The 12,426-nt window shown below is 40.2% G+C and overlaps 1 protein-coding gene across 3 annotated transcripts in view; it reads left to right on the top strand.

The window, feature by feature from the left end:
- The first annotated feature begins 11,149 nt into the window (after window positions 1-11,149).
- The window catches only part of LOC109928494 (metalloreductase STEAP2), a 32,659-nt gene continuing 31,382 nt past the window's right edge, over window positions 11,150-12,426 (top strand). For 2 of the 3 annotated variants that reach the window (XM_048617679.1, XM_048617687.1), the window contains exon 1: window positions 11,150-11,234. The gene's annotated coding sequence lies outside the window, so the exon portion shown is untranslated. The remainder of the gene's footprint in view (window positions 11,235-12,426) is intronic. The other variant, XM_020528445.2, reaches the window with a different exon arrangement.

A 12,426-nucleotide genomic window follows, 5' to 3' on the forward strand; every position in this document is an offset into this window, starting at 1 on the left:
AAGACAGTCATCGCTTCACCTATAGTCATGGAAAGTCCAACTGAGGATAAAGAAGTGGAATAGTTGCAAGAACAGTTATTGGGATTCCATGTGTAACTTCTTAAAAAAAAACTGCTAATACCTGCTGTGACTCTGGGAATAGCCAAGCATGATTTATGATGGGCTACCCCAGTGAGTCATAATGTCCCCGTCCACAGGGACCTCCAGAACCCTACCTACAAAGTGGAGCACCAGTTTCTCTTCTCTACCACCGCCAGGGCAAATATAAGGATCGGTGCTTTTCTGGGTGCTCAACAGCCTTTTTTATAAACGGCACCAACATCAGAATGCCAGTCCATTCCAAAATATCCCGACAGATGAGTTGTTCTGGCCATGGTGAGTGGAAGAACCAGACTAGAATCAGATGAAAGGAGCACTGTAGGGGTGGGTAGGTAGTTAATGAGGCAAGTTTGGTACAATACAGTGAGAAAACTGGTTAGAACACACAGAGAGAAACCATTCAAGAAAATCAATGAAACTGACAGCTAAAAAAATGTGATTCAGCCCGCAGTTCTTACAAAAAGTGTATGTAATGCCCTTAATTGAGTGAAAGAAGACAATTTTAACCTGCCAAGATGGATGGGCATTAATCATAGAGTGATACAGTCATTGAGTTTTCAACAATGCAGAAAGAGACCCTTCAGCCCATCATATCAGCACCAGTCATCTATCTGTTTTAATCTCATTTTACATCACTTGGCCTGTAGCCTTGTTTGTTATGGTGTTTTCAGTGCTCTTCTAAATAGCTCTTAAATGTCTTGAGGGTTCCTGCCTCTACGACCCTTTTAGGCAGCAAGTTTCAGATACCCATAAACTTCTGGGTGATTTTCTTTTCTTTTTCAGATCTCCTCTAAATCTCCAGCTCTTAACCATGAGGCACAGTTTTATGGTAATTAACTGCTCTAGTAAGAGGAGGAGTTTCTCCCTATCTATCCTGTTAAGCCCTTCAGAACTTTGTAAACACCTCAATCAATACCCCCTGAGTCTTCTCTGCTCCAAGGAAAACAACCCCAGGCTATCTAGTCTGTTTCTTGGCTGAAGTGTTCCAGCTCAGGCAACAACTAGGTAAATCTCCTCTGCACCCTCTCCAGTGTAGACATATCCTTCCTGTAGTGTAGTGACCAGAATTGTACACTCCAAAAGTGGTCTAATTAACATTATATACAGCTCCATCATAATGTCCTTGCTTTTGTATTCATTGCCTTGACCAATAATGGCAACTATCCCATGTACCTTCTTAACCTTAATTCTGCCTATCCTGCTGCCTTCACGGATCTATGAACTTAGAATCATAGAATCCTTACACTACAGATAGAGGCCAGTTGGCCCTTTGAGCCTGCACAGACCCTTAGAACAGCATTGCACCAAGATCCTCCCCCAACCCATTCCTATAACCTCACATTTCCCATGGCTAATTCACCTAGCCTGCACATCCTGGACACTATGGGCAATTTAGCATGGCCAATCCACCGAACCTACATATGTCTGAACTGTGGGAAGAAACCAGAGCACGCAGACGTAGAGAGAATGTGCAAACTCCAAACAGTCACCCGAGACTGAACTGAACCCAGGTCCCTAACCACTGTGCCACCATGCTGTCCCAAATTGGACTACATAGCAGAACTTTGAAGACATATCTTACGAGCGTGTGATTTAGTCTGAAAACACTTGGAAAATCTCCCAAACGGTGATGAGACAAATGGTGATAAACATTCGGGGGATCAAACGTTTCAGCCAGGAGACTGATTCAGTGCTCCTGGTGATATCAGGTAAACCCTAGAAGGCCCAGTTCAGTGATCCCTATAGGGCAGCCAAGAAGCTTGGGAAGTTAATGATCTGATTGAGACTCCAGTCAGGGGAAAAAAAAATTAAAGGTGATATCATGTCAATAAAGCACAAGCAGGTAGTGATCTGCCCCACAGCCACTGACTGATAGGCCTAAAGTAGCAGCAGGACTGAATTGGAAGGAAACGTGGGTGAGGTCCCACATTGAACCCTTCCTACCTGGCTAACCAATATGGAAACACGAGCAAACTTAAACTCCTTGTTCACTCACCTCAATGCAGAACAGCGAGCAGATTTAATGAGGCTGCTTGCTGCGTTTAAAGACATATGCAGTAACAAGCCAGGCTGAAGCCCCCAGCTCTACTGGGAAAGCCCTTCCACAGGCAACATCCCTATTGAATAGGGCCATGAATAGTTAGCCCAAGTTAAAGAGGAGATTAACTACATGCTGGAACAGCAACTGATAGCACCTAGCAGTAGTAGCTAGCTCAACCTAGTTGTGCTTCTGCCCAAGTCATGCTCACCAAGAAACCTCCTGATCCTTTGTACTTCCTAGGGTCCTATCATTCAATGTGAAGACTTATTAGTCCTCCCAAAATGCATCACCCCACACATTTCAGGATTAAATTCCATTTGCTACTGTTCAGCCCATCTTCATAACCCCATCTATCAAATGTGTGTAGTAGAATAATACATGGAAAATATTGGCTAATCTTGAAGCCAGCAGGAACTTATCAACTTCCATATTTAACTCGAAGGTTTTGTGAGCACAAGGAAAACTGTTGCTGCATGTTGGGGACTGTTATTACCTTGTACTAAAAGCCAACTTACCTTACTTTCACAGTGGATTCTGGCTTCAATTGCCAGCAGGCAGGTTTACCAAGAATTCTGGAACAGTGGAAATTGATGGACCTGAATAATTGACATGTTGGAAATCCTTGAACATAGAAATATATCAGTTTTTTACTCAAATTTGTTCTGGTAATGCAATTTTACAATTCTGGATGTGATTTTCAAGATGATGGAAATCAGTTGCTTCTACTTTGGAGTTTAAAAGTTTTTATCTGCACTACCCATCTTACACTCTCATTTCCAGTGGGTTTCTGATGTTCTGCTTAATGTTTAAAGTCAATGATCTTCCATCCAATAGAGTTAAAATTTCAGGCCTCATTGTATGTGCACTGTTCCATTGAAACCTGTAGTCCTGGGACTGAATAAGCTGCTCTGGTTGGAAGCACAAAAATAAGAGTGATTATTTGACTGATATAAACTGACGATAGGATATTTTTCCCATTTGAATGGTAGGAGAAAAAACAGGAGTTACATCAACTGTGTTCATTTATTGGTAAGCTATATTATAATCCTATACTCTTTTTACTGGACAAGTCTGATCCAAGACTGAAATCTGGATAAGATCATTTATTTTAATAAAGTGGTCTTTCGTTGAAAGACAAGCACACAATTCTGTAAATCTGGTTTTAACATCAACATCTCAGCTGTCATAACATTGTATTCTTCACTCTGTTCTATTACCCTAATGCACTTTGTATGGTATGGTCTGCCTGTATTGCACGCAAAGCAAAACTTTTCACCGCACCTAGGTACATGTGACAATAATAAATCAAATCAAAAAAAACTTATTATGCAAAAAAACAAACCAAGCTATTTCCATTTCACACAATTTGAAAGACTTTAAAACACACAGTAAAAATACAAGCCCATCTGTCCCAACAGCATCACCTTCCATTACTCAAACAGAGAGAACTCCTTTCCTAGCAAATGTATGGTATAACTTAATTGTTCCTTTCAGTTCCTGGTCTTGAGAGTTCGGTACACTCTTTCCTGATGGGTCACACAACTGTCCTTAGGCTTTTCAGTTTCAAACATCCCCTTCTGGGTTTTAACTAAACACTTCTGGTCTGGAGTTTTCAACTAAAACCTTTACACTGATTTAACCCATCTACTAACTTTTCAGAAGTCTCTCCTTTCTCTATATGTTATGACCAGGGATAATAGGCCAAACCAAAGCACTGAATACACAACATTATGAAATTAAAATATTCAATGACCCTCAAAATTTCCCAGTTGTTCCTAACCAGACTTTAGGAAATAGATCTCAGACACCAAGTTTATAACAAACAAAAATTAACAATTTATTAATATTGTAACATAAGCAGGGCAATTCTAAATAACAAGGTAATCAAATTGATATCTATGATTTGAGCCCAACCTTCTTTGATCTTATTCCCCATTCACATACAGACCAACACAGTTAATAGATAAATTAGATAGAAAATAAAAAGAATTGTGACTTGCACCTTCAATTGAGCAATTTCAAATAATGGATGCTGCCTTCATGCAATCCCTGGATAAGGCATTGTTCAAAGACATGTCTGTATGTCTAACTTCAAAGTGACTGGCAAATGTGAACCATCAATAGACTTTCAGAATTATTTTTTATGCACTGGGATCCTTTTCTCAGACCATTCAGTAATTCTTTCTCAACAGAAACTAGAGAGGGTAAAAGTGTATAAGCCAGTCCCACAGCTTTCACAATCACTCTGCACCTACCAAAACCTGTCAAGGCCAGTTTACTATGTCCTGTTTTTTCTAAAATCAGTGTTCTGTGTGGTCTAGTAGTTAATATTGCTCCTCCTTTGACTGACTAACTCAATATCCTGTCAGCTGTCAGACCTGGGCATGGTGGCACACATTGTTGAATAGTTCACAGTGGTCCTTAGCTTAGTAAGTAAGTTGCATTATCTTCCAGGCCAGTCACTAACAACAAACATCTGCGTTTGGTTTTCATCCTTTTTTAAAAAAACAACACACGGTTGTTCAAAGTTAACCTAACCCTAATCTTGGCTTGCAGTTCCACCAAACATGTGAGGAAAATAAAAGCAATAGTCAGTATCTCTACAGTACATATATCAAACTTCACCCAGGACCTTTGCGAACTGAAACTAAAAGGTTTTCAAGCTATGGGTTTTTCCCAAAGCAAAAAAATTCCTAACCCTTCTAAACTTAAGGCAATCCTATTGCAAACAAATTCCCATTAGCACTCTATGGACTCCCTCATTCATATAAAGTAAAAAGAAGTACCTGGCTTTAGAAATACTGACAAGTTGGCTATTAAGTTGCCTTGAATAATAGAGGAAAATCCACATGCCTCTAGTTCAAAAACGCTAAACTAAATTATATTATTTGATTTGATTTATTATTATCACATACTGAAATACATATATAATATATAAATTACAAATTTTACATCATTACTGCAATGTCGTTAAATTTATTCAGCCTCTTGCACATATCAAGTTATGAAATCACTAGGGAGCAAGACACTGGGATTAGTTTTGAATTGCTTCTCAGAGGTGGTACAAGTTGAAGAACCGGATGGCATTTCTCAGTTCTATACATATCCGTGGTCCTTGGAGATTGCACCAATTGGTGGATAGCTTCATTAGGGATTTAATAAAATCAAAAACAATACTTTTTTTTTCTTTTATGTACAAACAATTTGCCTTTATAATCATGGTAATTTTTATCAGATTCAATTTAGTTAGAACAGTGCATCCTCAAGTCCCCACATCGTGGCTTGGTGATAATCGTAGATTAAATCAAATTCTGAGTATCAAAACTCTCATGATTCTCCTCATAGACTCCCTACAATGTGGGAACAGGCCATTTGGCCCAACAAGTCCATACTGACTCTCCAAAGAGCATCCCAGATTCATCCCCCTACCCTGTCCCAGTAACCCTGCATTTCCTATGGCTAATCCCCCTAGCCTACATATCCCTGGACACTATGGTCAATTTAGCATCACCAGTCCACCTAACCTGCACATTTTTGGACTGTGGAAGGAAACCGGAACACCCAGAGAAAACCCACACAGACACAGGGACAATGTATAAACTCCACACAAACAGTTGTCAGAGGCTAGAATTGAACCCGGGTCCCTGGTGCTGTGAGGCAGCAGTGCTCACCACTGTGCTGCCCCCTTTATTTCTTAAATCAAAACCTCCTACCTGCATCCACCTATCACCATCCCACTTACCTTCCCCCAGTCCCACCTCCCTCCCTCTATTTATTTCTGAGCTTCCTTCCCCTTCCCCAGTCCTGATGAAGAGTGTAAGCAGGGGGATGGGAGGTTGGCTTCTGTGATGGTCTGGGCTGTGCACACAACTTTCTGTAGTTTCTTACAGTCCTGGGCAAAGCAGTTGCCTTACCAGGCCATAATGCACCCAAATAGAATGCTTTCAATGGTGCATCTGTAGAAGTTGCTGCAGTGATGCATTGTGTGAATATTTAATGCAATGATTGGGGTGCCAATCAAGTGGAGTGCTTTATTTTCTGAATAATATTGAGCTTCTTGAAGGTCAGTGGAATTGCACTCATCCAGGCAGTAGGTATATTCCATGCGCTATTCTTTATTTGTGCATTTTTAGATAGTACAGAGATAATGAGAATTTGGGAGATGAGCAATTTGTCATAAAATGAACAATCTTTGAATGTTAGGTTGCATGGATTTGTGTTATGATTCCAGACAAGATTGCTAAGTTAATTTATGATCTCAGGTGAGACTGCCATATTAATGGAATACTCTGGTCAGGAACCAGTAATATTTTTTATGTACGCATCCTGGGCATTTACTAAGAGAAAAAAAAATCACAAGATTTTACAGTTTGAAGCAAACAACTTAAAATTTGCTGTAGAAGTTTGGAAAAGTAAACAAATTTACAAAATCATTACAGCTTAAACTCTAGCATCCAGTATTAACATGAGGTAAATTGGGCTAATAGACAAGCTATTTCAAACACCCGACAGAGCACATCAAATAGCAGATGCAGTCAAGATAGATCCCGTCAGTTTTCAGCAACTACCCAGATGCCAGCAATGCTGCAGGTCACCAAGTCTCAATAAAACTTTGCCTCTTTCACAAAGGTTTCCAGTTTTTCACTTTCACAGATCTAGCCTTGAATTTCTCTCACAAACCACTCTAGTATGACCTATGTTAATGACTGCTTACGACCTGGTTGTTCATTTTCTTCTCTTGAGACAGTGTTCTGTTGGACTCACAATGCTGAACTCTTGCCTGTAATTACTAACATGGTTCTAACTCTTTCACAGAGAGCTTCACTTAGTTGGCATTGCCCCGTCCAGTCTCCTGAACAGTGCCAAGCAAATACTATCCCTGGTCTTCTGTGAGTCCCAATTCTTATCCACGAAACAACTCCCGGGACTGCAATCTGTGATCTGTAATCTGTAATCTGTACATCACAAAAGAGGGAATTTGTTTTGAATTCCACACTGTAAAGCCTTAAATAAAGCTGAGAATTTAGGCAAGATTTGAAATTTGATTTTTGCCACAGTTAATTTTCTCATGACCCTAGCCCTTCATTTCATATTCCCTCCTCTGTCAAGTAGGGATTCTATGATTCTATGAATTCTATGAACTCCTCTCCCCTGTACGTTTCCCAGCCCTGGTGCCCCCCACCCCCCCCGAAGCCATATTAACTGTAAACCTGCACCCCGCCCCCCAGCGTTACCCTTCCTCTGCCACTCCTCTCCTGACTCCCCTCCACCCCTCCTGCAGATTCTGACTGGGGTATGGCGGAACTGTGCCAAGACTGAAAAATCAGAAACAGGATAAATGGTTAATGTTCTCTTCTGGAATGTGACCACAGAGGTCAGGAGGCATCCCTGGCCAAAGAGTTTGAAAGACTCTCCATTGTGGAAAATCTAATGGCTGGAATGTTTTGCTAATTTTGAGCATGATTTAGGACCAATTCTGGGACTAGACTTTGCTCTGACCGTGAGGTGCCTGCCTGCTAGATCTTTCTGGAGATGGCCAATTAAAAGGCTATCTTTGGGCATGCCATCAAGGATGGTGAGAATGTCCCTGAGGTTACAAGCCCAATCTGACAGCCTGAAATCTTGGAAGAACAAAGGTGTGTATTTCCATTGTCAGAGGAAGAGCATGAAGCTGCCTCCACCTAGTGACACCCTGTTAAGAGTTTTGAACTTGACTAAAACAAATGCTGGCCACAGATGTTTACCAGGCTGATTCCTGGGACAGCAGGACTGAAGTACGAAGAAAGACTGGACTGGTTAGGATTATATTCGCTCGAGTTTAGAATAATGAAGGAGGATCAGCAAGAAACTTATAAAATCCTAACAGGACTAGACAGGGTAAATGCAAGAAGGATGTTCCTGATGATCAGGGAGTCCAGGACCTTGAGTTACAGTTTTAAGGATATGGGATAGGCCATTTAGAATTGATTTGAGGAGAAATTTCTTCACTCAGATAGTAGTGAGCTTGTGAAATGCCAGAAAGTGGTTGAGTTCAAAACATTGAATGTTTTCAAGAGGGAGATAGATATTGTTCTTAGGGATATAGGGATCAAAAATTATGGGGAGAAGCTGTCAACAGGACACAGAATCGGGTGATCATCCATTATCATATTGAATGGTGGGGCAGGCTCAAAGGGTCAAATGGCCTATTCCTGTTCCTAGTTTCTGTGTTTCAATATGCAGGTAGTCCAACTAGGGAGGGGGCTGTACTAGACCTTGTTTTGGGAATGAGCCTGGCCAAATGATCGCAGTTTCAGTGGGTAAACAATTTTAGTACAATGATCATAATTCCGTAAGTTTAGGTAGTTATGGATAAGGCTAAGACGGGTCCTTGGTTAAACTGCTAAATTGGAGGAAGACTAATTATAACAGTATTAGGGAGGACCTGGAGAAACTAGGTTGGGGGTAGCTATTTGAGGGTAAGTCCACATCTGATACGTGGGAGTCTTTAAAGACCAGTTGATCAGGGTTTAGGACCAGCATGGTCCTGTAAGGATGGAAGATAAGGATAGCAAGATTAGGGAAAGTAAGTTGAAATTCTAGGACATGTCAATACTAAGGAGGAGATGTTGGATGTCTTGAAAAACATTAAGGTAGATACATCCTCAAGGCCTGATGGGACAATCCCAGGATACCGAGGGAAGCAAGGGACGAAATTGCTGGGGCCTTGACAGAGATCTTTGTATCCTGTTTGGCCACAGGCAGAGTCTCAGAAGACTGGAGAAAAGCCAATGTTGTTCATTTGGTTAAGAAGGTCAACCAGGATAACCCAGGAAATTATAGGCCAGTGAACCTTACATCAGTTGTAGGGAAATCATTGGAGAAGATTCGTATGGAAAGAACTTACTCACATTTGGAAAAGAATGGGCCTATGAGGGATAGTCAGCTTGGCTTTGTGTGGGGGATGTCTTGTCTCAAAATTTGTTTGAGTTTTTTAAGCAAGTGACAAAAGTGATTAATGAGAGTAGAACAGGGGATGTTGTCTACATGGACAACAAATTTGATGTTCAGCATGAACCGGTTGGGCAGAAGGGTCTGTTTCCGTGCTGTTTGATTCAATGATTATTACTGGGTCCCTCATGGACAGCTGGTCCAGAAGATTAAGTCTCATGGGGTCCACGGTGTGTTGGGCAGTTGGATACAAAATCAGTTTGGTCGTAGAAGACAGAGGATAGTTGTGGAGGGTTTTTTTCTGACTGGACCAATGTGACCAGTGGTGTTCGGCCAGGATCAGTGCTGGAATGTCTGTTTGTAGTAAATATAAATGATTTAGATGAAATGTACCTGGTCTGATTAGTAAGTTTGCAGATGGCAAAAAAATTGGTGAAGTTATGGATAATAAGGAAGGTTGTCAAAGAATACAGCAGGATATAGATCAGTTGAAATGTTGGGCTGAGAAATGGCAGATAGGTTTCAATCCGGACAAGTGTGAGGTGACATATTTTAAGAGTCAAATGCAAGAGGAAATTATAGAGTAAATGGCAGGACCCTTGGGAGCATTGATTTCAGATGGATCTTAGAGTGCTCCCTGAAAGTGGCAACACAAGTGGATAAGATAGTAAACAAAGCATATGACATTCTTTCCTTCATCAGTTAGGACAATGATTATAAAAGTTGGCAAGTCATGTCGCAACTTTAGTTGGGCCACATATGGAATATTGTGTGCATTTCTGTCACCACATTACAGGAAGCGTGCAAAGCTGGTTTACCAGTATGTTGCCTGATTTAGTTATAAAGAGAGGTTGGACAAACTTGGATTGTTTTCGCTATAGTATCGGAGGGTAAGGGGCGACCTGAGAGAAGCATATAAAATTATTAGGGGCACGGATAGGTGCATAGTCAGAGTCTTTTTCCCAGAGTGGAAATGTCAAATACTAAGGTTATAGGTTTAAGGTGAGAGGGGAAAGATTTAAAGAGAGATGTGTGAAGCAATAAAGGATCGTGGGTGTCTGGAATATACTTCTAGGGGAGGTGGTAGAAGCAGATATAATAACAACACTTAAGATGCAGTCAGACACATGAACAGGCAGGGAATAGAGGGATACACATGGGACATGTATAGACAAATAGGATTATGGCATCATGGTTAGTGCAAACATGGTGGGCTGAAGGGCTGTACGGTTCTTTGTTCTAATGTGAAGTATAGTTATTGAAAATTTGATAATTAACGAATCAATTTTCGAGTATTTGTCCTGTTCCCTTTGCCTCACCACCTCAAAAGCACAATATATTAAATAGTTCCACTGCCAAAACACTAAATGCATGTAATAATAAAACACCTATTCAATTAAAAACCTGTACCATGTGTTGTGGAATAATGGTTTTGTGATTCTGGATTTTTGTACCAGTTTTCTCTACAATACTATTTGATTCCTGCAACAAAAACTTGTGCATAGCCTAAAAATATATCGTATTTTTGCTTTATGTTGATAATTTGTTAGTGTTTTGCAAGTGAAGGTATTTAATTCAATCCATGTATCGACTTGTAAAGTGTTTATTAAACAGTCAATATTCAGCTGAATCTGTTGTAATTGGAGCTAGGACTGAACTGTGAAGTTCTTGATCCTGCATATACTATTTGCTGGATGTTAGTTAAAAGCATCTTGATATGGCTGTTGCTAATATGAATGTAATAACGTAATATGAATGTATTTTTTATAATAATCTAAAACTGAAGGTTATTAATGTATTTCCATTGAAAGTAATGGCCAGCCAATATTTAAGATTCATTAATGCATCCCTGTGTCAAAAGGAAAATGAAATGGAGACAAGAGGGCAGGAGAAAGAAAACAAGGGCCTGGTAAATGACTCACTCTGTAGACCTGTGACGCGATGCTGGACAGAACACTATACACATACAGATGAGTCCCCGATGTTCCCTTCAAAATAGAAAACAGTCATTCAGGACAAGAAAAGCATTTCTCAAAGTCACAAACGCAACCATCCTAATGTTAATAATGACCTCTTTTTTTCCTACCAGATCATATTTCCTTTAAACATACTGAGTATTTACGCGGAGAGATCAGTAAAAAAGGTGGTGGGCCTTTACAACAAGGTCAGTAAAAATTCCTGTATTCCACTCATAGATGCAATTTGTTGTCTTTTGCTGCTCTTCTTTGCTTTGTATTAAAGTGGGTAAAAATATTTGATGATTTTTGAGGTAAGTATTATTTGCTATATATTCACAATTTTCACTTAATGTAATCATCAGTTAAAGAGTGGTGCATTTTTGTAATTGTAATTGTTTGAATCTGTATTGTACTTTGAAAATATATTAATGTTAATGCTGGAAAAATTCAAATCAATCGCTGCATTTAGTTTCCTGCTTGATGCTGTGAAGATGCACAGTGTGCCTGTGTCATGCATTAGGCAGTTAATATATCCATCAGTAACCAGTTTGATTTCAAGTTTACTTGGAACTTGCCTCAGTGAATTGATTAGTGTCTATGCTGTGGCAGAGTGGTTAGCACTGCCGCCTCATAGTGCTAGGGACCCAGATTCAGTTCCACCCTTGGGTGACTGTCTGTGTGGAGTTTGCACATTCTCTTTGTGGAATGTGCCTGTGTGGGTTTCCTCTGGGTGTCCTGGTTTCCTCCCACAGTCCAAAGATGTGCAGGTTAGTTGGATTGGCCGTGCTAACTTGCCCATAGTATCTAGGGATGTGTAGGTTAGGTGAATTAGCCATGGGAAATGCAGGGTCAAAGGGTGAAGTAGGAGGTGTGTCTGGGTGAGATGCTCTTTGGAGGGTCAGTGTAGACTTGATGCGCCGAATGGCCTGCTACCACACTGTAGGGATTCTGTGATGTGAATGATAAAGTGCCGTGTGAGGGTAAGAGGAACAATCTTTATGTTTTGAAGTTGCACTGCTGAGGCTGAATTCAAAAACCTTTCTCATTGAATCTGGAGAATCTGTTATGTTGCGCTTGTGATGTTTTGAAGCATAAAGCATTGGGTGATCTGAAAACATGTTTAAATATCTAGTTTCTGAAACCAGTATTTAAATCATTATAGATTTTGTATTCTTTTTCCATCATTATGACAAAAATAACCTAAAAATGGATGGCATGTTCTATTGCTGACTTCGGAATTTTCTGCATCTAAGATTATGTGAGATGATTACTTATGGTCATGGTGCTTTCATTACTGAGTTGGTTTGAGGTCAGTGTAGTGAATTGAATAAAAAACATAGGACTATACCCGCTGTCAAACAGACTTCAGTAGTGAAAATCTGTATGGACTTGGAGATC

This window comes from Rhincodon typus, chromosome 2, assembly GCF_021869965.1.
Source record: "Rhincodon typus isolate 14 chromosome 2, sRhiTyp1.1, whole genome shotgun sequence".
In the NCBI taxonomy this organism is placed as follows: Eukaryota; Metazoa; Chordata; class Chondrichthyes; order Orectolobiformes; family Rhincodontidae; genus Rhincodon; species Rhincodon typus.